This window comes from Chenopodium quinoa, unplaced genomic scaffold (assembly GCF_001683475.1).
Source record: "Chenopodium quinoa cultivar QQ74 unplaced genomic scaffold, ASM168347v1, whole genome shotgun sequence".
In the NCBI taxonomy this organism is placed as follows: Eukaryota; Viridiplantae; Streptophyta; class Magnoliopsida; order Caryophyllales; family Amaranthaceae; genus Chenopodium; species Chenopodium quinoa.
Window position 1 is genome coordinate 415912 of NW_018742681.1, and position 27595 is coordinate 443506.

The 27595-nt window shown below is 41.1% G+C and overlaps 1 long non-coding RNA gene across 1 annotated transcript; it reads left to right on the top strand.

Moving 5' to 3' along the window:
- The first annotated feature begins 22571 nt into the window (after positions 1 to 22571).
- On the top strand, positions 22572 to 24922 carry LOC110722381. The gene is made up of 3 exons (XR_002511584.1): positions 22572 to 22915; positions 24721 to 24781; positions 24853 to 24922. It is a non-coding gene; the product is annotated as an uncharacterized LOC110722381 (long non-coding RNA).
- Positions 24923 to 27595: the final 2673 nt, after the last annotated feature.

The window sequence follows — 27595 nt, forward strand, 5'->3', positions numbered from 1 at the left end:
CCCGGTCCAGCCGGGCATGCACTACCCAACCGGGCACAGGAGAATTAAGTAGCTTGTAGTCCGTTTTTAGCTCGTTCTTCCTCTTTGCTTCACTAACATCTCCCATAAACACCCGAAACGTATCCGAATCATCCAAGAAACTCCAAATTCCTATAAAACTCACAGAAACACATCGAACACACTAGAGAAGAGATTTTTAGCGAAAAACGGCTCTAGAGAGCCTAAAACCATGCAAGAATATGATGTAAAATCGGGATAAATCAATGTATAAAATGGGTACAACAAATTACCCCAAGCTAACCTATTGATTGTCCTCAAGCAAGGTAATCAAAAATAGTCAACAACCAAATGAACGTACTTCACCCCATAATGCAATTTTTAAAACAAAGGACTCAAAATCGAAATCAAACAAGCATGCATTTTAGCCAACCAATCAAACCATCGATCAACCTAAATAGTCGTCAAGTGAAATCAACCATGTAAAACTCAAGAATCGATGACTAGAATATCTCACATTGATGGTCACTCAACACACTTTTTATGTGGCAAGCTAAAAATGAGCTCGATCTCTCACCATCCCTACCAATAATGCAATCCCCCCATCTCACAACACTCGCGTGTTTAGAGGGTTATAATATTGCTCAACCTAGTCAAATGTCGACTCGGAATGTGACATATACTCCAGCATTTTGACAAAAGACTCGTTTCACATGAACACAATACTATGCACGAAGATCGGAAGGACTTTTCAAGCTTGTAATGTAGGCCGGGATAAGAGTCGGTAGGAAATAATTTGGGAAATGTGGGCTATTATATTCTTATCGGGGAGCTATCAAATGCAATTAATAAACATCCTCGATTCACCATCTTCATCAACAAAAACACATACCCAAATCATTCAAGGAACATCCACTACTAATTTTGCACCTTTTTTTTTCTTCTTTCAACCTCAAACTCTTTTTATTATTTTTTTCATATCAACTTTCTTCTTTTTTCTTTTTCAAAATTTTTTCTTGTTGTTCTTCTTTCTTTGTACTTTTTTTTCAAGTAACAAACCTCCATGCTAATAATTCCTTCTTTTCTCTCTTTTTTTTTTCTTCCATACAATTCCACATTAGTTGCAACCCGTAACAAAATCACACAAAACACCACACAATAAATCTCCCCCAAGCTAGACTTGGAAAAAGTAACCAATTAGAGGCCAAGGGTTAATTTTGTGAGATTCACGAAAAATATGGACAAGGTACAACATGGGTGAGCAAGAAGGGAACAAACGTTCTAATTTCGTCTGGAGGTCGCCTAATGAACATGGCCTTCGTCATTCTCAAGTGCACGTGCAATGCATTATGACACATTACTAAAAGTCTAGAATCAAAACTAAGATCAATATCACACCAGGAACTAAACACAGGTGAATGATAAATAAGGCTCAAGCCTCACAGTTAACACAGTCAAGCTCCAAACCCATACATGGTTAACAACATTGACTCCTACTAGGGATCAACCAATTCAAGGTCAAATCATGATCTTTTAGTCCACAATGCAAGTCTTTCAATCGAAATTAAATCAAAACCTTTTGACATTAAGGATAGGGGCACAGGGAAGTAGTTCAATGGCCGTTCATGATTTTCGTATTTTTCTTTTTTTTTTAGACTACCAAAAATAAAGCCTAACTCAAAGCAATGAGAAACACACCAAAGAAAATAAAAGAAAACACACCAAAGCAAAAATACTAAGAGAACATACCGAAACAATATGCACAAACTTCCCCCAAGCTACACTCGGCAATGGCCACATTGCAACGTGTGGGAAGTAGGAAACACGCATGAGTCCTCAGGCAAACTCATCATCGCCACCACCATCATCGTCATCACCATCAGCATCAACACCGTCATCGTCACCGGCCGCCCCACTATTACCTGCAATGTCGCCCATATCGGGAAAGGTGTACCACGAGGGATGGTCTGCATCTCTCGGGATATGACCTTGCCTGCAAAAGAAATCATAAACGGGATACATAGACCGACGGACATCGGTGTCTAGTGTCTGGAGACGGGAGGATAGGCCCTGCTGGCCTAACTGAAGCTCCTGTATTCCGGCCATGATGGCCGCATGATTAGAAGAGACCGGTGGAGTAGTGGAAGAGGAAGGGTCAACTTGCTCTCGCTTATGGTAGGTCCTTGTAGGGGAAACTGGTGGAGGTGGACCGCTAGGGGCCTCTAGAAGGTAGGAAGGCTGGTGAGGGTGGATCCTAGTGAGCTCGGGGGCGGGTAAGGAAATGGATCGCCTAGTGCTCCTATCTAAAAGCCAGCTATAACTACCATATTCCACCGACAACCAGCCGGTGGTAGTAAGGTAATGCTAGTCCAAAGTAATAGGACCCGACACAGGTCTGTTTTGGGCTTCAACAAAGCCCTCTTTAACCGCTAAGCGAGTCACTAAACCGCCTAAGACAATTGGAATGTTGGTGCGGTCTCCATTGGGTTTTAGGGTAGTGAAGGTAGCCCCTTGTTTCCTAAGGTGGAGGGCGAATAGGTGAGCTATGTTCATTCGAAACCCCTCCTCATCATCCCCGTATCTAAGGTAGCTACCTAGGATGGCTACTTCGTCCGCCCTAACATTATTTGGCTCAATTCTCCCAAAAATTGTCCACCCCGAGGATCTAGTTCATAGCCTAAGGACCAATTGGTGTATTTTATGGGCACGGGCATGTTGCATTGAATCAATATTTTCTCTTGTCATAGCCAACCATAGTTCCCCCGAAGTAAAGTTGTCGGGTTACACGGTTAATCCCGTGGAGGGGAGGCCAAATTTCCTACCAAAACCTTCTAGGGTGAGTCGATGAGATTTGTTCATAAGTCTATATACTACATGCGTTACTAATCCATCTCTACCCTTGACAACATCAAATGAACTCAAAAATTCAAGAGTAATATCTTCAAAAGTGTAATGAATCAAATTGAACAATTGAGTCATACCAAACCTAGCAAATAAATTCCTACATTCAATATCAATGCCAAGTTTAGCAAGAAGAGATCGGTCTATAAACCGAGTGGGGATTACCTTTCGGTGTTGGAGCTCAAGCAAACGTGACTTTTGGTTCGGGAACTCGGCCACTAACCGGATATTGGGGTAGGCGGGTATGCTTTCCAAATCTAGTTGTTGTTGTTGAGGTGCTCCCCTAGTTCTCTTTCTAGTAGCCATGGATGCTCTTTGAAGCTTTCTCTCTCTTAGTTGAAAATTGGGGTTTTTGGTGAGAATGGTGTTGGAGGTGAGAAAGATGGTTATGGAGGTTGAGAAGTGAATGAGGAGGATGGAGGATGAAGAAATTAAGAATTTTGGTTGAGAATTGATGGAGAATTGTAGAGATTGAAGGAGGTTAGGGTTTAAGGAATTGGGGATTTTTAGAGAGAGAAAGTGTAGGAATGAAGAAGTAGGAATGGGAAATAAAAGAAGAAAGGGGGTTTATTTCGTTGGAGATAACCGCTGGTTCCCTCGCGCCCGATCGGGCAGGTCTTGCCCGGTCTGATCGGGCGGAAGAAGGTTGGGATTTTTTGAGTGCGCTATTCTGCTACTATTGTCGCGCCCGATCGGGCTGGTTCCGCCCGGTCTGATCGGGTAGCGTTAGTCTGTTTTTTTTTTTTTTTGAAAACCTCAATACCAGCAGCCTTCTCGCGCCCGATCGGGCTGGCCCCGCCAGGTCTTATCGGGCAGAGAGGGGTTAGCTTGGTTCTTCAATGTTTCTGAGTTCGCTGACACCCTGCCTCTCGCGCCCGATCGGGCTCCTGTTGCCCGGTCTGATCAGGCATGCGGGATTTCAAAACCTTGCTCCGTATTTCCTCTTTCCTCTAGTTTTCTTTTGGCAAGCGTTACCCGCGCCCGATCGGGCACACCTTGCCCGGTCTGACCGGGCAACGAGCAATTTATCCTAATAGCAACCCTTGACGAATTATCCTAGCATCTCACTTCTCCCATGTATCGGTGTTCTATGAAAAACAACAAACACAACATAAAAACACAAAAGGGAAATAAAGATAGTAAGAAAAAGTTTAAGAAAAGCGGGTTGCCTCCCGAAAGCGCTTGTTTATAAGGTCTTTAGCTTGACCGTAGTAATGCTCATTGGCTTGGTGATGGGGAAGAGAGTGTGATGTCCACCTTCTCTTCAATAGGGTCTCCTACTTGATAGTGCTTGACCCTTTGTCCGTTTACCTTGAAAGTGCCTCCGGCTTTGTTCCATAGTTCAATGGTTCCATAGGGATAGGCTTTGACAACTGTAAAGGGACCCGACCACCTAGACCGAAGCTTACCTGGAAACAATCTCAATCTAGAATTGAATAGAAGGACTTGATCTCTTTCCTTGAACTCTCTCCTCACAAGGTTCTTATCATGCCACCGCTTTGTTTTCTCCTTGTATAGTTTTGAACTCTCATAAGCTTCGAGATGGAGCTCATCAAGTACATTCAATTGTAACAACCTCTTTTCTCCCGCTGCCTTAGCAGCAAAGTTTAAGCTTTTAATGGCCCAAAATGCACGATGTTCTAGCTCAACGGGCAGGTGGCATGCTTTCCCGTGGACAAGTCTATATGGGGTTGTACCAATTGGTGTTTTGAAAGCTGTTCGATACGCCCATAATGCATCATCAATCTTTGCGGACCAATCTTTCCTTGTCCTTGCAACTGTCTTCTCTTTGATAGACTTGATCTCTCGGTTGGATACTTCAACTTGTCCACTTGTTTGAGGGTGATAGCCAATTCCAAGCCGGTGTTGTACTCCATACTTCTTTAGCATTGCTTCAAACAGATGCTCCAAGAAATGTGTTCCCCTGTCACTAATCAACACACGTGGGATACCAAATCGTCGAAAAATAATTTTCTTGAAGAATTTACTTACCACACGAGCATCGTTGGTTGAAGTAGCTATAGCTTCCACCCACTTTGATACGTAGTCAACGGCTACCAAGATGTAACGGTTACCATAGGAAGAAGGAAACGGACCCATGAAGTCTATCCCCCACACATCAAACAACTCGACGTCTAGTATGTTGTTGAGTGGCATCTCATTCTTCTTAGAAATGTTACCCGTCCGTTGACATCGATCATATGCCTTGACATAGGAATATGCATCCTTGAACATGGTTGGCCAATATAATCCGCATTGCAAGATCTTTGCAGTTGTCTTCGAAGGGCCTGCATGTCCACCACATGGTAAGTCATGGCAATGAGAAATAATATTATTTACCTCGTTTTCTGGAATGCATCGTCGAATCATAGTATCTGCGCATTGCTTGTACAAGAAAGGATCATCCCAGAAATATCTCCTTGTCTCATAAAGGAATTTCTTCCTTTGTTGAGAGGAGTAGCCATGAGGCATTGTACCTGTGGAAAGGAAATTAGCCAAGTCAGCATACCAAGGTGATTCAGTTTGCAACAAAGCTAGTAGATGCTCGGTGGGGAAACAATCATCAAAAGGGATATCGTCCCCATCCTCAAAGTCGAGGAGAAGGCGGGAGAGATGGTCTGCGACAACATTCTCTGTCCCTTTTGTATCCTTAATCTCTATATCATAGTCCTGCAATTGAAGGATCCACCGTATCAACCGAGGTTTTGCATGGGTTTTGCTCATCAAATATCTCAGTGCTGCATGATCTGTATGAATAATAACTTTTGAACCAACCAAATAAGAATGAAACTTGTCAATTGCATAAATTACAGCTAGCATCTCTTTTTTCAGTTGTGGCATAATTCATTTGAGAAGAGCTAAGAGTTTTGCTAGCATAATAAATAGCATGAAGCTTTTTATCCTTTCGTTGCCCCAAAATGGCTCCTACTGCATAGTCACTAGCATCACACATGATTTCAAATGGTAAGCTCCAATCTGGGGGTTGCATGACAGGAGCAGAGATCAAAGCTTCCTTCAACCTGTTAAAAGCTTCAAGACAAGCATCAGTGAAGACAAAAGGAACATCCTTAGCTAAAAGCTCAGTTAGAGGTCGAGCTATTTTTGAAAAATCCTTAATAAAGCGACGGTAAAAACCTGCATGACCAAGGAAACTTCGAACTCCTTTTACAGAATTCGGAGGGGGTAAACGCTCTATGACCTCTATTTTAGCCTTATCAACCTTTATACCCTTATTAGATACCACATGACCTAAGACAATTCCCTGCTGTACCATAAAATGGCATTTTTCCCAGTTTAGAATTAGATTGACTTCCTTACATCTATGGAGCACCTTTTTCAAATTTTCAAGACATACATCTAAAGATGTTCCATAGACAGAAAAATCGTCCATAAATACTTCCATAGAATTTTCTATAAGACCAGAAAAAATTGCTATCATACAACGTTGAAAAGTGGCTGGAGCATTGCATAATCCAAATGGCATCCTGCGATATGCAAAGGTGCCATATGGACATGTGAATGTAGTCTTTTATGATCACAAGGACGAATAGGAATTTGGAAAAAACCAGAATATCCATCCAAATAACAGAAAAAGGAATGCTTAGCGAACCTTTCAAGCATTTGATCAATTAATGGTAGGGGAAAATGATCCTTCCGGGTGGCCTTATTTAATTTTCTATAGTCAATACACATTCGCCACCCTGTAACAGTCCTGGTGGCGACTGGCTCACCTTTGTCATTCTTGACAACGGTCATACCCCTTTCTTTGGTACTACTTGTACAGGGCTAACCCACTTACTATCTAAGATAGGGTAGATTATTCCTGCAGCAAGCAATTTAAGAACCTCTTTTTTCACTACCTCCATCATATTTGGATTAAGCCTTCTTTGAGGTTCTATAGAAGAAGCATGATCGTTCCCAAGAATGATTTTATGCATACAAAAAGAAGGATTAATACCCTTAATATCATCAATGGTGTACCCAATTACACTTTTATACTTTCTTAAAACAGTGAGCAATTGCTCCAATTTTGTGTCCTTAAGTTCAGCATTAACAATAACAGGATATGAATTATTAGGACCAAGATATGCATATTTTAGATTAGAGGGAAGAGGTTTTAACTCTACCTTGGGAGGCGTAGTACTCTCCCCAACACTCACTGCACTAAGTACTTCCCAAATTGGAGTAGTGACTGGGTTGGCCTTTGCTTCTTCAAGTAGCCTGATATACTCCTTTGATTCCCAATCTCCATCACTATCCTTCCCTACTAGCACTGTTTCAAGTGCATCATCTGTTTTGCTCAAAGGAAGTTGCTCATTCTGCAATTCATCAAGCACATCTACTTGACCAATGGTCTCTCCCATAGAGGGAGTTCCCATGGCATTCAAAAGTGAGTATTCCATTTTCTCATCACCGACCTCAAAGGTGATCTTACCATTTTTCATGTCAATAATTGCACCTGCAGTAGCTAAGAAAGGCCTACCAAGAATAATAGGAACATGTGCATCCTCCTCCGTTTCCATCACAACAAAATCAAAGGGAATAAAGAATTTACCTACACGAAGAGGTACATCCTTAAGTACTCCCAAAGAAAATTTAACTGACCTGTCTGCAAGTTGTAAAGATATGCGTGTGGGTTTGAGTTCACCCATTTGCAGCTTCTTACAGATAGAGAGTGGCATAAGACTCACACTTGCACCAAGATCACATAATGCCCTGTAAATTTCAATACCTCCAAGCTTCACTGGAATTGAATAGCTACCTGGATCACCTAATTTCTTAGGGAGAGTATTCTGCAAAATAGCACTACACTCTGCAGTCAAAGCAACTGTAGCATTCTCTTCTAGCTTTTTCTTGTTAGAAAGCATATCCTTTAAAAATTTAGCATAAGAAGGCATCTCGGATATAATATCTAAGAATGGAATATTAATGTGAAGCTTTTCAAGATATCAAGAAATTTACCGTACTTTTTCTCTAGTTTAGCTTGAGCTAACCTCTGTGGAAAAGGAACCTTTGGCACGTATGGAACAACAGGTGGTGAAGTTGCTTCCTTTGGTTCTTCCTCGATCATAGCACTATCAATCACCTTCTCACTTTCACCTACTTCTTCAAAAACCTCCCTTGATGGCTCCTTGTTAGGAGGATTTTCTAATTGCTTCCCACTCCTCAAAGTAACAACATTCATATTCCCTTTTTGTGGTTGTTCTGTCTGACCCGGAAAAGTGCCCGGTGTCTTTAAAGGTTGGCCAACTTGATGAGCAAGTTGACTTATCTGATTTTCCATGAGCTTACTCTGGGCTTGTAACTGTTGTATGGAACCATTTTGTTGTTGGATGGAATTGTTGGTTGTGTTGATAAAATTTTCCAACATTAGTTCAAGGTTGGTTTTTTGAGGAGGTGGTTGAATAGGTTGTTGGACTGGAGGTAGCCTTGGTTGGAAACCAGGTGGTGCATTGTAGTTGTTGTTTTGAGGTGGTGGTGGAGGTGGATTTTGTTGGGCTTGGGTATTCTTGTAGGAAAAATTTGGGTGATTCTTCCAACCTTCATTATATGTGTTAGAGTGGGGGTCATATGGCCTTTTGGGGTTGGAAGTGTAGAATGCATTGGCTTCTTCAATTGACATGTCATTTGAATTTTGTGGGCAATTGGGTGCGATGTGCCCTTGCACATTACACATTTGACAAGTCTCAAGTAAGCTAGCAGATGTTCCAGCTTGGAGTCTATCAAACTTGCTTGTCAATGCCTGCACAGAACTAGTCAAAAGAGTTAGAGCATCAACATCTAATTTACCTCCCTTCTTCACATTATGTCGGCCTCCTGGATGATAATTATCATTGGCCGCCATCTTCTCAATTAGCTCCTTTGCCTCAGTCAGGTTCTTTGTCAAGAGAGAACCCCCTGATGCAGCACCAATGTAGATTCGGAACTCATGGGTTAGGCCATTATAGAATGTTTGAATCAACATCCATTCACGAATACCATGGTGAGGGCATTGCCTCTGCAATCGCTTAAATCTCCTCCAGGCCTCATAAAGGGACTCATCATCTGACTGCCAGAAGGTAGATAGTTCGTTTCTCAGCCTTGCAGTCTTCTCTTGTCCCAAATACTTTACCAGGAAAGCTTTCACCAGCTTGTCCCATGTATCAAACGAACCAGTGCCTTCATCTCTCAACCATTCTTTTGCCCTATCCCGTAGTGAGAAAGGGAAAAGGCGAAGTCTGATAGCATCATTTGTAACACCATTCATTTTCATAGTATCACATTTCTCCATAAAGCTATCAATATGACTTACAGGGCAATCATGTGGTGTGCCTGCAAATGAATCATTGGAGATGAATTGAATGAACTGTGGTTTCAATTGAAAGTGCTGAGCAGTGACAGGTGGTCTGACAATGCTTGAGAGGAGTCCGGTTTTCGTATCAGGAATACCGTACTCCAAAAGAGATTTCGTGTCGTCTTCCATGTTCCTATTGTTTTGATTTTTCCTTCTTCTTCTACCTTGTTGTCTCCTTAAAGTTGCTTCGATTTCATAATCAAAAGGTGCTAAATCGTCTGACCCTGAACCTCGTGTTTGCATGCAACAAGGAACTAAAAGCAGAGTATCAAAAACACAAGAAACAATAGCCGAAGCAACGAATAAAGCTTAGCAAAAACGAATCATTGATAATCAAACGAAACCGTTAGTCCCCGGCAACGACACCAAAATTTGATAGGCGTGTCGCGTACCTAACAAAAATAACCTAACAAGACCACTACTATGTAGACGGGCAAGTAAGGATCGAATCCCAAGAGACTAAGGTTCACCTAATTAAATAGACTCAAATAATCACTAAGCAAGTAACAATCAATGGTTAAATATTCTAAGAACTAATATATAATGAACTCAATAAATCTAAAGAATGTGATAAATCAATGAACTAAAACATCCAAGATCAAGCATTACCACAAATACAATCAATGCATAAACAATTATACGCCCAATATTAATTTAATAGACAAAAGTAAAAGCATTCCCTATAAAATACCAAAGGTCTCTTTCGAGTTATCAATGGCTTCCCAAATTAACTATCAAGCCTATTTCCATGGAATCAAGCGCATAAGGGACATTAAACACAATACTTAACTTCCTAATCATTCAATCAACTATTTCAATGATAATCTTCAAACCCTTAATTGAAATACCCAAATCCCGTTAATATTCAACTTCCGTTGCAATAAGAACAAAGGGATGATAATAATACTAATTATTCCTAATCTAGTATTGGCATAAACACAATCAATTAAGCATGTCAGTTGGAATTATTGGAGAATTTAAAGAATTAACCTAAGTATTATTCATATTCAGGCTTTGTAAGATCCCGGATTGAGAATCTACTCACACATACTAGCAAACCCTAAAACAATAATCAATGGAGAAAACATAATTAAAAACAATAATAATTGAAAGAGAAGAGAAAAGAGATGAATACCAAATATGCTTCAATTGAAATAACTCAAATTGTTGATGAACAATACTCAAATCTAATGAAGTAATTAAATTGCAATGAAAGAGAGTAACTAGGGTTCTAGAGAGAGAAATAAAGCTTAAGGAATTAACTGAGTGTCTTCTAATAATGATTACAAGGGGTATTTATACCCTTAATGAGATAAAAAATTCGAAAATAACAAATCTGGTTTCCGCATAACTGTGCCCGGTCCAACCAGGCGAGCACCGCCTGATCGGGTAGGTGGAAGTACTATGCAGCGCTGCCTTCGTTGCCTTCTTCTCCCTGGCGCCCGATCCCACCAGGCAAGTGGTGCCCGATCGGGCACGAGGCACAAACGTTGGCCTGCTGCTTGCTGCCTTGCTCTTGTTCTTGTGGCACCTTCCACCACCACGCGCCCGGTCCAACCGGGCAGACCTAGCTCGATCGGGCGCGTGATGCAGCTACCAATTTCTTGCTTCATGCCTTCGTATTTCGAGCACCAACCACAACTCCTCAGTGCCCGGTCCTGCCGGGCATGCACTACTCAACTGGGCACAGGAGAATTAAGTAGCTTGTAGTCCGTTTTTAGCTCGTTCTTCCTCTTTGCTTCACTAACATCTCCCATAAACACCCGAAACGTATCCGAATCATCCAAGAAACTCCAAATTTCTATAAAACTCACAAAAACACATCGAACAAACTAGAGAAGAGATTGTTAGCGAAAAACGGCTCTAGAGAGCCTAAAACCATGCAAGAATATGATGTAAAATCGGGATAAATCAATGTATAAAATGTGTACGTCAGAGTAGATTTAATTAAAAATCTAATAGAATATTTTTTTTATTGGAACACCGGCGCACACCACCACCACGACAGGCTGCTGCCGCACCCGCCTGGTGGCTGCTGCTGTTGGCGATTGCTGGTGGTGGTAGCCGCCGGCCGGTGGGCAGTCGTGGTGGTAGCCGGCGGTGGTGGTGTGTGTGTAGGTGGTGATTGAAACATAAATAAAATAAAGGGGAAGGGAAGAATTAAGGGGAAAAGAAAATAAGAGGTGAGTGAGAGTTTACGTTTGGGCAAAGTTTGATTTTGCTCATATGATGGGTATTTATACCCTCTCTCGAAAACCCTCCTACTGAAAAATTCTTTTACTATCCCTAATTATCCCTTTCCTAGTCAAACTAGTATTTTGACTTTCTTGAAAAACTCGTTGACTTTAAAATTTCCTTTAATAAATAGTATGCCCCAAAGTTTCCATATCATGAAATAAAAATATTTTCAAGATTATTAACTAATTAAAAATTAACTTTTGTTAAAATAATTCTTTTTAAATTAATGAAACACCATAAATAATTCATTTTGAATTATTTAAATAATTTAAGAAATACTTATTTAAATTAAAATACGTATAAAAATACGAGGTATTATAGTCTACCCCCCTTAAAAGAAGTTTCGTCCTGAAACTTGGGTAATGAAATTCAAACTTTTTCCTCACTTTGTATAATATTGTTGTACTCTTTTGTCATACTTTTGCCTTTAATGTCTCTTTGAAAACAAAATTACTCGAAATAACCGTAAAAAATGTGCAAAAGAACAAAAATAACTGAAAATATAGGGAAAAAGCGCGAAATTCTACCGCATTCTACCCCCCTTAAAGAAAACGAGTTACGTCCCCGTAACTCACCATACCTTAAAAAACTCGGGATATTTCTTTTTCATCTCATCCTCAGTTGCTTCTTCATACTCTTGATTAGACCATAGCACTTTAACAATCTTAACTTCCTTATTACAAGTACTACGCACTTTACTGTCAAGGATCTTGACATGTCTTTCTTTATAAGTTAAGCTTTGATCGAACTCAATGGTTTCTGGTTGTAGCACATGTGACTTATCGGGGATATACCTTCTTAACTGAGATACACGAAATACGTCATGCACTTTACTTAGCTCCATAGGCAAGGCCAACCTGTAAGCTACTTTGCCTATCCTTTGCAATACATCATATGGACCAATATACTTTGGGCTAGGCTTTCCTTTCTTTCCAAATCTCATTACACCTTTCATTGGTGACACCTTTAATAATAATTTTTCACCAACCTCAAATTCTTCCTCTCTACGCTTCAAGTCCGCATAACTCTTTTGGCGATCTTGCGCCGCTTGAATCTCCCTTACCTGCTTAACTGTATCCTCGATCATTTGATGCCCTAAAATCATTGTTTCACTTATGTCCTTCCAACAGATCGGACTACGACACTTCCTTCCATATAATGCCTCAAATGGAGCCATGCCAACGCTTGCATGGTAGCTATTATTACAGGAAAATTCAATTAAGTCCAAGCTATCTTCACATCCCCCATGGAAATCTATAACACAAGCTCTCAACATGTCTTCCAAGTTTTGAATGGTTCTCTCAGTTTGCCCATCTGTGGCAGGGTGAAATGTTGTACTCATCTTAAGTGTTGTACCAAAGTTTTCCTGCACACTTTTCCAGAACCTTGAAAGAAACCTAGAATCTTTGTCAGACACAATATCTTTTGGAACTCCATGAAATCTCACAACATTTTGATGTAAGCTTTTGCATGTTGCTCCATCTTCCAAGTCCCCCTCATTGGTATAAACACTGCAGATTTTGTAAGTCTACCCACCACTACCCAAATGGTGTCATTTCCACTCTTTGACTTTGGGAGGCAAGTCACAAAGTCCACTGAAATACAATCCCATTTCCATCTAGGAATTTCCAATGATTGCACAGTTCCTTGAGGTCTTTTGTGTTCTATATTCACTTTCTGACAAGTTAGACACTTTGCCACAAATTCCGCAACCTCATTTTTCATCCTAGGCCACCAATACATCTTTTTGAAAGGAATTGAATGGTGTCCTTCCAACAAGAGTATTATTCCAGTAGAGGGTTTAGAATTATTAGAAAGCTAATTCTTCATTAAGGTAAAGTGATCGGAATGCCTAGGTGGAGGCCGCTTCCGATCAGTAATATTAATGTACAATTAATATTACAGCTTAATCTTGACTGAACCCTTCGGCTCGAACCCAATTAAACAACCGATCCCAGAGGACGAATCAATCCGAAGGGTTTGATGAGTCGTCAGAGTTTTACGAACAAAGACGTCGAATATCGAGCTTAGAGCGTCAAGATCAAGCGTCGCAAGTTGAGTCGAATTTTGGAATTTGACGAGACGTGAAATCAATCAAGTTACAAGCTCTAGCCTAGCCGTAGCCTCACATTGGCCTAACTATGTTGGTTCTAGGCTAGGCAAGACCCTTCGCAATGCTAGCCGCAAGCATAGCATGCTAGGCGTGCTAGGGCGATGCGTGCTAGCTAGCCATCGCACGTCGCTAGGCATAGCCTAGAACTACTCGCAAGCATCGCAGCCTTGAGTGCTTGCTAGCGTGCTGGCTCCTAGCCATCGCAGCCACACACCGAGCTTGAGCATCGCACAACACAACACAGAGCATCGCAAGCAATGTGTGTGTGCAAGGCTGTGTGTGCTAGCTGGCTAAGCATCGCATCGCAAGGCTAGGGCTGATAGCATGCTAGGCTCTGTCGCATTGCTAGCAGCAGCATCGCACAGCACCACGCACCAGCCAGCAACGTGCAAGGCATGCTGGGCTGTGCGTGCGTGTGCGTGTGCCTCGCATAGCAGCGCCCAGCACCACGCACCAAGCAGCAGCGAAGCATTGCGTGCTGGCTGGCCTTGTGCTGGCTGGTTGCGCTTGCATGCGGGCTGTGTGTGTGAGTACTGGTTGGCTGGCCAGGCTGCCCAGCCTTGGTGCTAGGTGCCAGCTGGCAGCCTTGGCAGCCAAGGCAGGCTGCCAGCCAGCCACTTGGAGGGGAGGGCCGGTTTTGCTTGTGGGGACCAAGGGTTGGAGCTTTGCCTTGGGGAGCAAGGCTATGGTCCCCCCCCCTTGGAAATGGTCTTCATGAAATATCTCATCCTCCTTGTGCCACTTGTAACTTATTGATTGAATTGCAATTTTATTTTTTGTTTTAATTAAAATAGAATGGGAAAATTGCAAATCTCCCACATTGATTGTGAATGGGAAATTAAGGCTCATTTCCCTATAAAAAACAAGGTTTTGGGATTCGGGAAGAACACTTGAGTGGAACTAAAAAGGCATCTCCTTAGAAAAGTGAGAAAACCTTAAGTTCGTAAAACTCTAGTTTTTATTGGTCGGGTTTCGATTAACATTCGGGACATGGACCGTTCGGGTCGGGTTCATGGGTACGAGCCATTGGAGACCTTCGCATTTGCGGGGTTCAAATTTTGAAGTAAGAGCTCGGGATTCGAGCGAAGCACGCACCAAGGGTAAGAATGTCTTTTCCTTCTCTCTCTTAATTAATGTTTAATTTGTGATTGCATGCTTAGTCGCTTTAATTAATGTTTGGGTCTTTGATGGGTTTCTTCTTCCGCGTAGAATCGGACTCTACAAAACCCAACAGCGGTATCGAAGCCGCGCTCACTTTAATTGTTTTGACTAATAATTATTAAAGGTGATTTAAAATGGATTTAAATTTCTGGTTGTGCTTTCTAATTGAATTAGAAGCTCGTTTTAATTAGTTTTAATCTCGTATTTTTTTTTTAATTTTGGCTGACGAACCCAAATTTCGACTCAAAAATAGTGATTTGGCTGACGAACCCAAATCGTTTATGATCCTTATAGGATTATCCGGAAACAAAAATCTACCCAGAAATATGTTTTTCGAGGGTTTTTTCGTTTTTGACGTAAATTTTTTAATCTTTTAACCTTGATTAATTATTGCATGTTGAAGGTAGATTAAATGTATGGTTGCATCCCTAATCTACTGCAATTCTTAACCTCATTAAGCATGTTTATGAAGTCATAATTGGTGCTTAATTTGGTGTGTTCATTTTTCACATAAACTTGAAATTTTCACATTGTTGCAAATAAATTGCTTCAAGTGTGAATGTTTATGGTGAACTTGCAATTTTGAAGCCTCTAAAATTTCAAAGATCCAATCTTTAATTATTTATTTGGTTGGAACTTTGATTGCTAAATTCCATGTTGAACTAATTTTGGATTTAATCATTTTTGTGTTGATTAAACTCCTTAAAGTTCAAAACTTGTGATTGAAATTTGATTAATCTTCATATTGAAAGATGTAATTTTTTCAATTTTACACAAGTTATTCCTGGGAAATTTTTCATTGGATGAAAGGGTTTAATTTTCCAACCCCTTTAATTTTGTCAAATCTCATTATTAATTTACATTTGATTAAATTAATTATGAGTGTAGCCCTTCAATTTTTGTAGCATAAAGAAAGAGCTAAATTGTATTAAGAATGGTTCTTGAATAATTTAGGCTTGTACATCATTAAAAATTTAATTTAATTAACTTGGACTTGTTTGAATTTCATTTTTGCCCTAAATTGATTCTAAAATAAATTTTGAATTAATTTTATGTCACACGTATAACGGGATTAAAATCCCAAGAAAAAGCACGCAAAACGAGGCAAAACACCCAAGCGCCACCATAGCTAGCCAGGCTGCGTATGTGGCTGCCTTAGGTGCGCACAAGGGTGCTCCACCTTAAATTGATGTTGTTGCTGTGTGGCTGGGCTTATGTGAGCTGCTATGTGCGTGGTGCGTGGTGGATGGCTGCTGGCCATGCTTGTGCGTGCTGCTGGGCAGCGAGGCAGCAAGCCCCAGCAAGCCAACCACTCACCTGCCAGCCCCAGCAAGCAGCCGCCATATGTAGCATGCGCAGCAAGTTGTTGGTGCCAACAAGCGTGGCATGCGTTGCATGCCAGCACCCAGCACATGCAACCGCATCTCCCAAGTGCTGCTAGGCAGCCATGGTGCGCATCCCACGATTTTTGGGTGGGTCGATTTCATGCTCGAATTGGGCTATCGATTTTTGCACAATATTAATTTTGACACAATTTAGGTTAACCAGCTTAATTAATTGGATTAATTAAGTTGGATACGAATTTAGTGGGAGCTTCATTAATTGCATGAACTAATTTCCTCTTAATCACATAAAATGTTAAACAACTTTGACTAGTTTTAATTAGGCGCGTTAATTGGATTAACCACCTAAGTTAGTTACTAGTTTGCGCGCGTTATGCATTGTTACTTGTTTTTCATTGTAAAATACATGGGCCATTCACATATGGTGAATGGACAAAGGAAGACATATTGTTTCACAGGTTTCATGAAAATGGCAACTTGTGGGGCCCGATTAGGATAGTAAATTCGGACTGCGATCCGTTATGTATTTTTGTAAATCTAAATACGGTTTGCGTACTGTTGCGTATTTTTATACCTTAATATTGAGATTAATCCTAGTCATAGTAGCTTGTTGCCAAATGCATCTTATTTCATGTTTTCTATATATAATTGTTCTTATATATGTGAATGATATGTTAGGTGCATGTTTAGGATTTCAAATGTTGCGATGATTAATTAAGTTTACTTAAATCAACCAACATAGAAACCCTAGGTCTATTGAGCTAAAATATGTCATTCCAAGAACAACACTTACCGAACTAATGCGCGTATGTGATGGGCTACGCCAAAGCGAGGCATCACTACTTCCCTAGGAACGTAAGGTATACTAGGTATACAAGTTGTCTTGGTTAAGCTCAACGATATCGGTAAGGAGTCCTTCAATGTCGTGGCAATGGAAATAAAATGTCAAGGAAGCATTAGATGCGACGTTTTATCGATCTAAGAGTAGCTTGGAGCTATTAGAAATTGGATTGCTTACCCTAAAATATTAAGTGTTAAGACAAGCCAAAACATGCTTAATCACTTTTTGATTTTTGGGATCTTGGAATCATTTTATTCTCGCCTGAAAGGGACTAATGTTAATGCCTGGATAAAGTGCTCAATAATATTGAAAATTTGCATGAACGCTTTAGATTTCAAACTTATTGGTTTATGAATGGTTTTTCATTTCAAATTCTTTCAATTGTACAAACATGTCTTCAAGTAACTCAAACAACAAGTTTTTATTACGCTCAATTCTCGACAAGGAGAAGTTGAGTGGGCCAAATTTTCTTGATTAGCAAAGGAATTTGCGTATTGTTCTCATGCAAGAGCAAAAGGAATACGTCCTTGATGAGGAAATGCCCGACACTCCCAATGAGGAGGTCACCTAGGCTGCCCTTAACCGATGGCAAAGTGCCAATCGGGATGTCAAGTGCATCATGTTGGCCACTATGTCTCCGGACCTTCAAAAGAATTTCTTTGGAAAGGAGACGGCTTTTGAGATCATTTCTGAACTTCAGAATATGTTTCAAGAGTAGGCCCGAACTGAAAGGTTCGAAAACCACAGGCAGATCCTTGAGAGCAAGCTCAAGAAAGGAGAGCAGTCAGCCCGCATGTTATTAAAATGATTGGATTATTTGAGAACATGGAAAGGCTAGATGTTCGGTATTCGACCGAGATGGCAATTAACATCATTCTCCACTCGCTGCACAAAGGCTATGATCAGTTCAAGATGAACTATAATATGCACAGCATGGAGAAAACTCTCACCGAGCTTCATGGTATGTTGAAGCAGGCCGACCAAACCCTCAAAGATGAGGGAAAGCATGACATGCTCATGGTGAGAAAGGCAAGCCATTTAAGCGCTCGGACAAGAAGAGAAGCTTTAAAGGGAAAAAGAGGAAGAACTTTCCACCTAAGTCAAGGGTGCTCCTAAGAGTGGAAAGGACAAGAAGGTAGCCTCTTCTAAATCCGATTGCGAATGTTTTTAATGCAAGAAGAAGGGACATTGGAAGCGGGATTGCCTCATATTCAAGGAAGATAAGAAGAACGGCACCGTTGCTTCTTCCTCAGGTATTTTTGTTATAGACTTAAACTTGGCTAGCAAAACATCATGGGTATTAAATACCAGATGTGGCTCACACCTTTGTTCCAATGCCTAGGGACTAAGGATAAATAGGAGGCTAGAGAAGGGAGAGGTCGAGCTTCGGGTCGGCAATGGAGCAAGGATGTTTGTCGTATCAGTTAGAACTCTCAGTTTGTCTTTGCCCTCAGGGCTTGTTTTAGAACTTGACAATTGCTATCATGTTCCTAGAGTTACCAAAAACATTAAAACCTCCGAGGTTGTCTTTTCTTAAGATTTGGGGTTGCGAAGCATATGTCAAGAGATTAATTTCTGACAAACTTCACCCAAAATCAAACAAGTGTTTCTTTGTGGGCTACCCAAAAGAAACCAAGGGGTATTACTTCTATAATAAATCAAAGAAAAAAGTTTTTCTTGCTCGTGATGGTGTCTTTTTGGAGAAGGAACACCTTTCCAAAATGACAAGTGGGAGGAAAATCGAACTCGACGAAGTTCGAGAGGTAGAGCAACAAAGTCAACATGACAAAACTGACAATCAAAGTGCTTTAGAAGCATTTGTTGACATTGGTCAGAGTCAAACCGACAATGCAAATGCTCAACCTATTACCCTGCGTAGGTCGCAATGACCAAGATCTCAACCAGATAGATACCTTGGTATTGTTCTAACCGAAGATCAAGACATCCTAGTTATGGATGGAGATGAGCCGACAATATACAAACAAGCTATGACGAGCCCCGACTCTGCTTAATGGCAAGGGGCCATGAAATCCGAGATAGACTCCATGTCTGAAAATCAAGTCTGGGACTTGGTTAATTTGCCCAAAGGTTACACACCTATTGGTTGCAAATGGAATTTCAAATTGAAAATAGATAAAGCTGGAAATGTATCTATTTATAAAGCTAGATTGGTGGCAAAAGGTTACAGGCAAATTCACGGAGTTGATTATGATGAAACCTTTTCACCAGATGCAATGCTTAAGTCCATCCCGATCATCCTAGCAATTGCTGCATATTACGATTATGAAATATGGCAAATGGATGTCAAAACCGCCGTCCTTAATGGGATTTTGGAAGAAACTGTGTATATGACACAACCGGAAGGTTTTGTTGATCCAAGCAATGCCGGGAAGGCATGCAAGCTTAAGAAGTCCATTTATGGACTAAAGCAGGCAAGTAGAAGTTGGAATCTGCGATTCGATGAAGCCATTAGCAAGTTTGATTTTATCAAGAATCCAGATGAATCTTGTGTCTACAAGAAGGTCAGTGGGAGTGACATCACATTCCTAGTCTTATTGTCGATGACATATTACTCATTGGAAACAGCACTAAACTGTTAGAGTCCGTAAAGGGCTGGCTGGGAAAGTGCTTTTCAATGAAGGACTTGGGAGAGGCACAGTACATATTGGGCATCAAGATCTATAGGGATAGATCTAAGAGGATGATTGGATTGAGCCAAAGTACTTATAGAGATAAGGTACTGACACGATTCAACATGGAAGGGGCCAAGATAGGGCACCTACCCATGTCCCATGGCATAACTATCAGCAAGAATAGTGTCCACAGACGCCTAATGAGCGTGAGAGAATGAGTCAGATTCCATATGCTTCGCTTATTGGATCGATCATGTATGTCATGATATGTACTAGGCCAGATGTATTGTATGCCTTGAGTGCTACGAGCCGATACCAATCAGTCCCAGAAGAGGCGCATTGGACTGCGGCCAAGAATATCCTAAAGTACCAGAAAAGGAACAAAGATAAATTCCTAGTCTATGGTGGTTGTAATGATTTGGTTGTTGAAGGTTATACTGACGCGAGCTTCCAGACTGACAGAGACGACTCTAAGTCGCAGTCGGGATACATATTCTGCTTTAATAGAGGAGCGTTTAGTTGGAAGAGTGCTAAGCAGAGCACCACTGCAGATTCTACAACTGAAGCCGAATACTTGGCAGCTTCGGAAGCAGCTAAGGATTCAGTTTGGATTCGTAATTTCATTAGTGAACTTGGTGTTGTACCCTCAATTAAGGGTCAAATAGATCTCTATTGTGATAACAACGGAGCTATTGCTCAGGTCAGGGAGCCAAGGGAACATCAGAAGGTCAAACATGTCAAGCAGCGATTTCACATGATAAGGGAATGGAAATCCAAAGGTGAAATCAGAATTTGTAAGATTGGAACGGACGACAATGTAGCCGATCCTCTGACTAAACCTTTGTCTCAAGTGAAGCACAACAAACACGTTGAGGGAATGGGAATCAAGCATATTAGAGATTGGCTTTGATTTCCCTGTATAGATGTTTTAATTAAACTCGATGGCTTAATGTAAAACACTATGTTGAACCACTCAATTTTGGAGCAATTAAATTTTCTGCAAATTTATGATTACTCCATATCTATTTAATTGTGGTTTAGAATTAAATAATGAGTCTATTCAATTTTGAGAATATTCAAAACAGGGTATCAAGACCATTTCTTGGATAAAGAAACACCTGTTTAAGTGAACATTGAATATTTTAATCGAAAACTATCCTTATTCGAGGTCATTTAAACGATGGAAGATTAATGACCACTTGAGATTAGTGTGTAGTATGATTTATAGCACCGTTTCTTGTGCTACAAGGATATGATAGGCATAAATCATTTGCACAAGTACAAGTTTGGAACTATACCGGATATGAGAATACTTTAAGAAATATCAAATCGTCATAAGTATATTTCTCATTATAGCTATCGGAACCTTTTTCCTCGACCATGAGTATTGCAAGTTCTCTTATTTGAGTACTAGTCGTTTTGATGTTGTTAAACGTCTGCTGTAAATGGGGATTATAACGACAACACTCAGGCGACTAGGTCCTCTTAGTAATGGAAGCTTACAGTACAAGACTGGGAATGTCCCCCTATTAACAATAGAGAACGTGTCTTTGTTGTTTACAAGGCCTCTCGAAGAGCAAGACTGTGAAAATGCATGGCCGTGCTCAAATGGATTTTAGAAATCATCCGTTTATTGACAGTCAAACTCGGGAATCGAGAAACAATTTTTGGACGTAATAAGGATGACGAAAAATCTTATCTTATAGTTCATGAAGAGACATTAAGCGATATAGGAAAAGGGCTATACACAAATTCCACACTTGTCCGGAAGGATAAGTGGGAGATTGAAAGGAATGGTGTCCTGCCAATTGACCAGATGATTCATAAATGCAGTCGGCCTTATGGCCGACAAAAATTGTTGACCGGTACAACAATGAGAAATGTTAATAAACCCTACCCCTTGGTCGGTAAAAGTTACAAGAAAACACGCGGCACGCAGGCCGAAGAAGAGATACATGGCCATTCGACCGCAGAAAAATCACCCAGGGACTTAAGCTTTTGGAGGAGGCTTTTCATTATCAGGAGCCACATCCTTCTGTTCCCCAGTCGGCTCTTTCTCCTCTTCAGCATTCGCCTCCTCCTCCTCTTGGTCCGACTCATCTGAGGCAGAATCTGACGACTCCTCTTCCTCCTCTTCCTCACCCTCTTGGGCTTGGTTCATGATCCGATCATTATACTCTTTGGAGGAGCCGGCGAACTGACGCTCCCAGCTCTCGTAGCTGGTCTCTGGGAAGAGAGCCCCCCAAGTCATCTTCATGATGGCATTGCAGTCGTCCATCATGTCTTTGACCAAGCCCGCCTTCTCCTCCTCAGCCCTTGAATTATACTTTTTGGCGAGTTGGACTTCCTGGTTTTGCAGGCGGACCTTGAGCCTGTCCACCCGGGTGCGGAGTGCGTCTACTTCCTTGTCCGCCTCCTTGAGGGGCTCGAGCTTAGCCTTGAGGTCTTTCACGGACGCCTCCAGCTCTAAGATCCGCTTTTAAGCCGCCTCCAAATCAGATTTGACCTGCAAATTGGCAGTCGCCTGATAATACACTATGTCAGTGGTCAGAAGTTCATTTTCAGAAATCTGAAATATAACTGTGTCTAGAGCAGAGGCGGCTCGAGCTTTCGCAGACTTTACCTCTTTGGTCTAATCATTAATAGGCCTGCGAAGACCATGTACTCGCAGCATAGACTGCATTTAGCCAAAGAGAAGACGTCAATAACAGGCGGCTCAAAGGTTGTGCAAACAAGAAGTAAAAATTTTACAAGTATACCTCTGCGAGAAGAGCGAGGATGTCGTCCAGGTTTAGGGTGCCGACTCCTCTAACTGCCTCCCTATCCTCAAGGGAGAGGCACTACTACATTTTTGACCAAATGCAACGGCCTAATAAAGGCTAATACAACGGTATTCTAATTGCCGTTGCAATAGAGTAGGCTATTGCCTCCAATTTAACACTAATGTTCTTAGAGGTAGAGCTATTGCCACGGCTGTAAAGAACCATTGCAATAGCCTAACTATTTTAAAAAAATGAGAGCTATTGCAACGGTATGTTGTATCATGAAAAAATTTAGAATGAAGCGCGCATTTTCCCTCTATTTTTTTCACCAGTATTTTGAACAACACGTTTCTTTAATTTGCTTCCCTCTATTCACAATTCTCACGTACAGTACCTTTCCCCTTTTTCTCCATTTTCCCCATTCTCAATTTCTCATCACCATTTTCCCATTTTCTCCATTTCTCCATCTTCTTCATCCATTTGGTTATCTTCTTCATCTCGCAATCTCCTAAATCGTTCTAACCTTTTATGATTTTTCTGCTGGATTATAGAGTTCCGTTTGATTATTGCTCAGATAAGTTATTGGCCGGAGGTAAATCCTCAAATTTTTTCTCCTTTTTTTTCTCCTCTCTATTCCATCATCATTATTGCTTGAATTGAGACTTTCTTTGTCTTAAATGCGATCAATTTCAAGTTTCATGAACTCAATTTTAGGGTTTAGTTCTTCTTACAATGTCAATGTAAATTGATTTTGCAAAGACGACGGTGTAATCGGGTTTTCTGGTAAGATATGCAATCTTTGATTTGATTATGCAATTGCAATTGTTACAACTTGCAATTGATGGGTGGAATACGAATTGGGTTGATCTTACTTAAAGTTGGTGGGTCCACTACTTGTGCTATCTTCTTCTTCATTTTTTCATGGTTATTTTTCTATTCTTTTTTATCTCTTTCTGATTTTAGTGATTTTTAATGATTTTTGGTAATTCCCTTTTGTTTTGGTTTGTTAGGGTTTTAGGAATTTGAATTTGATATAACTGTGTTGTGTTGTAATTTGGGAATATTGATTTATGTTGTTTATTAGAAAGGTAAGAAATTTGTTTTACTAGAGTGCTCTCAACTATGATTGATGGATGGAATACGAATACTCGAATTACAACTTTTTTTGTGGTGTCAAGTTGGGGTTGATAATGTGAATGTAAAACATGGTAATTGTGTTTTAGAGTACCCATATTTGCCTTAGGAAAAAGACGTGGATTGTCTAGATAAGTGAGAAATGTGTGTTGCTGAATTTGCTATCAACTACTGGTATGTATGCTGGGTGGAACTTTCAGCTGGTTTCGTGGTGTTAATTTTGTAGATTTATGTACTGACTACTAAGAATATAAGATAGATTGTACTGGATTGTCAAGCTTCAACCCTTCAAGCTTTGTTCTTGAGTGTTTCTTCCTTTCCAGGGATGACTAGGTAAGGACGTAAGGGGTGGTTCAATTTGGTTTTGTATTAGGTGATGAATTGTAATTCATTAATTGTTCATTGGATATTGTTTGTTGCTGAATGCTGAGCTTTTTGTCTGATGAGTAGTTTTTGGCCGGTGTACATACTCCCACAATTCGCTCCTTTTGTATTATATCATGCATTTGGAGGTCTGGTCCTAAGTATGTCGTTTTAACGTAGATCATGAAATTTGGTTTTGCTACTATTTAGTTGAATTTTGTACTTTTGATCGTTGATTTATGATTTTAAGATCTGACACATTTAGTTTATTGGTTGGATCGTATGATTGTAGTGATTTTGCTTGTAAATTTCATATGTGCTGTTATGTTAATACATGACCTAAGTATCGATATTTTATACGTTTTCAATATTAGAAGTATGATATTTGAACAAGCTAGGAAGTTGAACCATAATTTATCATAATGTAATAGCCAATCAAGTTCTAATGTGACTTGTGATCATGATGCATTAATAATCTATAGTATTTGGCTGATTCAAAGCTAACTTTAAGACTGATCAGACTTTTTTATCCACTAATATAGTGGTAAAGGAGGTTTTTGTTTTAAGGAACAATGGACTTACAATAATGCAAAAATGTTCTAGACTACAAAATCCATAGCAAGTGCCAAAAGTACAATGTTAGATCTTGCGTGGTTGGAAGATTGAGTTTCAAATTTACTATCATTTGGATCCAATCTTATTTATTGACAATGTTTTCTTCAGTTTATCAAACTACCTCTTTTACTTTGTAAATGTTTGTATTTCAGAATATGTTGAAGGGTACATTTGCTGATTTTACTAAGCAGAAAATTCTGTCTCAGTCATTAAATGTGGTCTCGAGCTTCTTGGTGTGTGAGCATAACTTTGAATACTAACTTTTGTTTTTTTAATCTGGTGCAGGTCTGTCATCGAAGTTCGTAATTGCCTGACTTTCCATAACCTTATAGTTAAGCAAATTGAGGTACTGCATTCTGCTTTTTTTTTTATATTATGATTCTTTTTGGCTCTTACCCTCTTTTTGATGATACACAGAGCCTTAACAGCAAGTATGGATCCAAAGTGCCTTTGGTTCTGATGAACTCATTCAACACACATGATGATACATGATTAGGGGATTTTTCCCCACCAATCACCATCTGACAAGTGGACCAATCAGATTCCGCCATGTGTCCGTCACATGGGCCAAAAGGAGCCTGCCACGTGTCAAGCAATGATCCGTCCACTATGGACCAATTACGACACGACACGTGTCCTTCCCATGACACCTGGGATAACCGGTCACCTAGGCCCAAATTCTCAGGGAAGCCCAATCAGCCCAAGGTTAACCTAAACCTAGATTGACACGTTTCCCGAGGTTATAAATACCTCCCTTAATCCTCATTAAGAGAGATTACGCTAAAAACGCAGATTACACACATTAAACACTCTCACCTAGAGAGACCCAATCACTTTAATTTCCGCATTAATTACTCCTTAATCAAGTACTAACTTGACCGTCGGAGGCGGATCTCCAATCATCTGGAGCATCCGTTTGTTTTGTAGGTACAGGCGTCCGGTTCCAGTCTCGGAATTGTAAGTCTCCCGCAGGACATCAGAAAACCCATAAACATCTTGGCGCCGTCTGTGGGGAGAGTACTTCTGAGATGGCATCCACGTTTGTACCGGCTCCTGAAGAGAGACGTCCCCTGGACGACCCTCTAGTTCAGTCGGACCACGATACTGAGAATGAATTTGAAGTTGCAGCTCACACAGCTTCAGACGGGACCCTAAGGGCCCGACGTACCCGTCATACCGAAAGGAGGGAACGGGAACATCTTCAAACTGGAAGCGAGCCAGCAGGCGCACCGCCTGTTCGGCAGCAGCCGACTGATGGGTCTGCTCCCATCACAAGGAACGAACTCATGAACTTCATAAGGGACTTCAAGGGAGAAATTCAAGAGTTGATCAACAAGAAGCCGCCTGCTCTGGACAAGGAGCAGTCGGCTAAGAAACCCTCCACTTCACGGAAGAGGAATCCAGTTCAAGGGCGAGAGGCGACCCCTCATCCTAAATCTAGGAAGTGGGAGCCACCTGCCCTTGATTTCACAAAATACCGTTTTCCTACTCCAGGAAATAGGAAACCTGTTCGTCATATTCAGGCGGACGGGTCGAGGAAAACATACACAGACGCTCGGCTACTGCTAGAGCACAAGAAGAGTGACCGATTGTCAGAGTCGGCCTCTACTTCAAACTTCCAAGACAGTCTGCGAAATACCTCGTTGAGGCATACTCAGTCGTATCATGATAGTCAGTCAGGCGGCACCTCCCGTCAGTCCGGCTTTCATAGCGACCAGGCGGTACCAAACTTACCGTTTGTACCGCAACAACAATATTTTTTACAGCCACCTCCGTTTGGTGGACATGCAGCAAAAACTGTCCAACCTATGGACTGGCAGCTACGGTTGCTTAGACTTGGTGAACAGCCGTCGGCCTTCTCCAAGGAAATTACTGAAGCCGCTCAGCCGGCCAAAGTGAAAAAAGTACTAGTAGGCGCCTATGACGGCACTACTAACCCAGAAGACCATCTGATGGCATTCACCAACCTGATGTACCTTCAAGGGTTGGATGATCCCACTTGGTGCAAGTGTTTCCCAGTGACTCTCAAAGGAATCGCACAACAATGGTTCGGCAACCTGCCGACTGGTTGTGTAAATAACTTCAAGACGCTTGCTTACTTATTCACCTCCAACTTCGCCATGAACATCCCTGCGAAGAAGACGACCCTTGATTTAGGAACAATTCAGCAGGGCGAGAAGGAGGGGCTTCGTTCTTACATCAGGCGGTTTAACCTGATGAGAATACAGATTCAAGGGTTACCGGATGAAGTAGCCTATACTGACTTTTTCAGAGGTCTCAGAGACGGGTCGACCTTCAAATTTGATTTGGTCCGAAAGAGGGTGGCGACTCTTCAAGAGGCCTTGATTGAAGCGGAAGCCTATATACAGACGACTGATATTTGTAGTACGGTAAAACAGTCAGACGGGAAAAGGTCCGACAAAAGAGAAGGACAACAGAAGCAGTCGTCAAACAAAGACGAGAAGAGAAAAGAGGTCTGGGCAACTGATTCCTCTAAACAGCCGTCCCAGAAGAAGAGAAAAGAATTCAAACCATACTCCCAAAAGTATGTGTTTAACAAGGATAGCCAATTTATCCTAAAGGAAATCAAGGGACGGATCTCAATTGAGAAGCCGGTCCCCATGAAGGGTTCTACAAACAATCGGAACCAAGAAAAATTCTGTGATTATCATGAAGATGTTGGTCATCACACCAATGAATGCATCAGTCTCATGCGGTATCTGGACCGCCTGGCTGAGCAAGGTGATCTTGACACTTATGTCAAGAAATCTACGGGGAACACTTCCTCAAAAAAGCAGTCGACCAAAAAGAATCAACAGGCCGACAGCTCCGATACAGATGATGCAGTCGTCTACACCATTGCAGGCGGCTTCTCAGGAGGCGGCCCTACTATTAGGGGCAACAAAGACAATATCAGACGGTTAGATGTAAATTCCGTTCACCAAGAACGGCCCTCCAAATATTCATTTCCTGAGATTGTCATCACTGAAGAAGATCTAGGAGGGGTAAGAGGGCCGCATGACGACCCTGTCGTTATTGAATGTAAAGTGGCCAACGAGAGAGTTGGCCGAATCCTCATAGATACCGGAAGCTCCTCAGATCTCATCAGTAGCAAATGTCTGTCGAAACTAAAATATCATACTGATTGCATACATCCGGC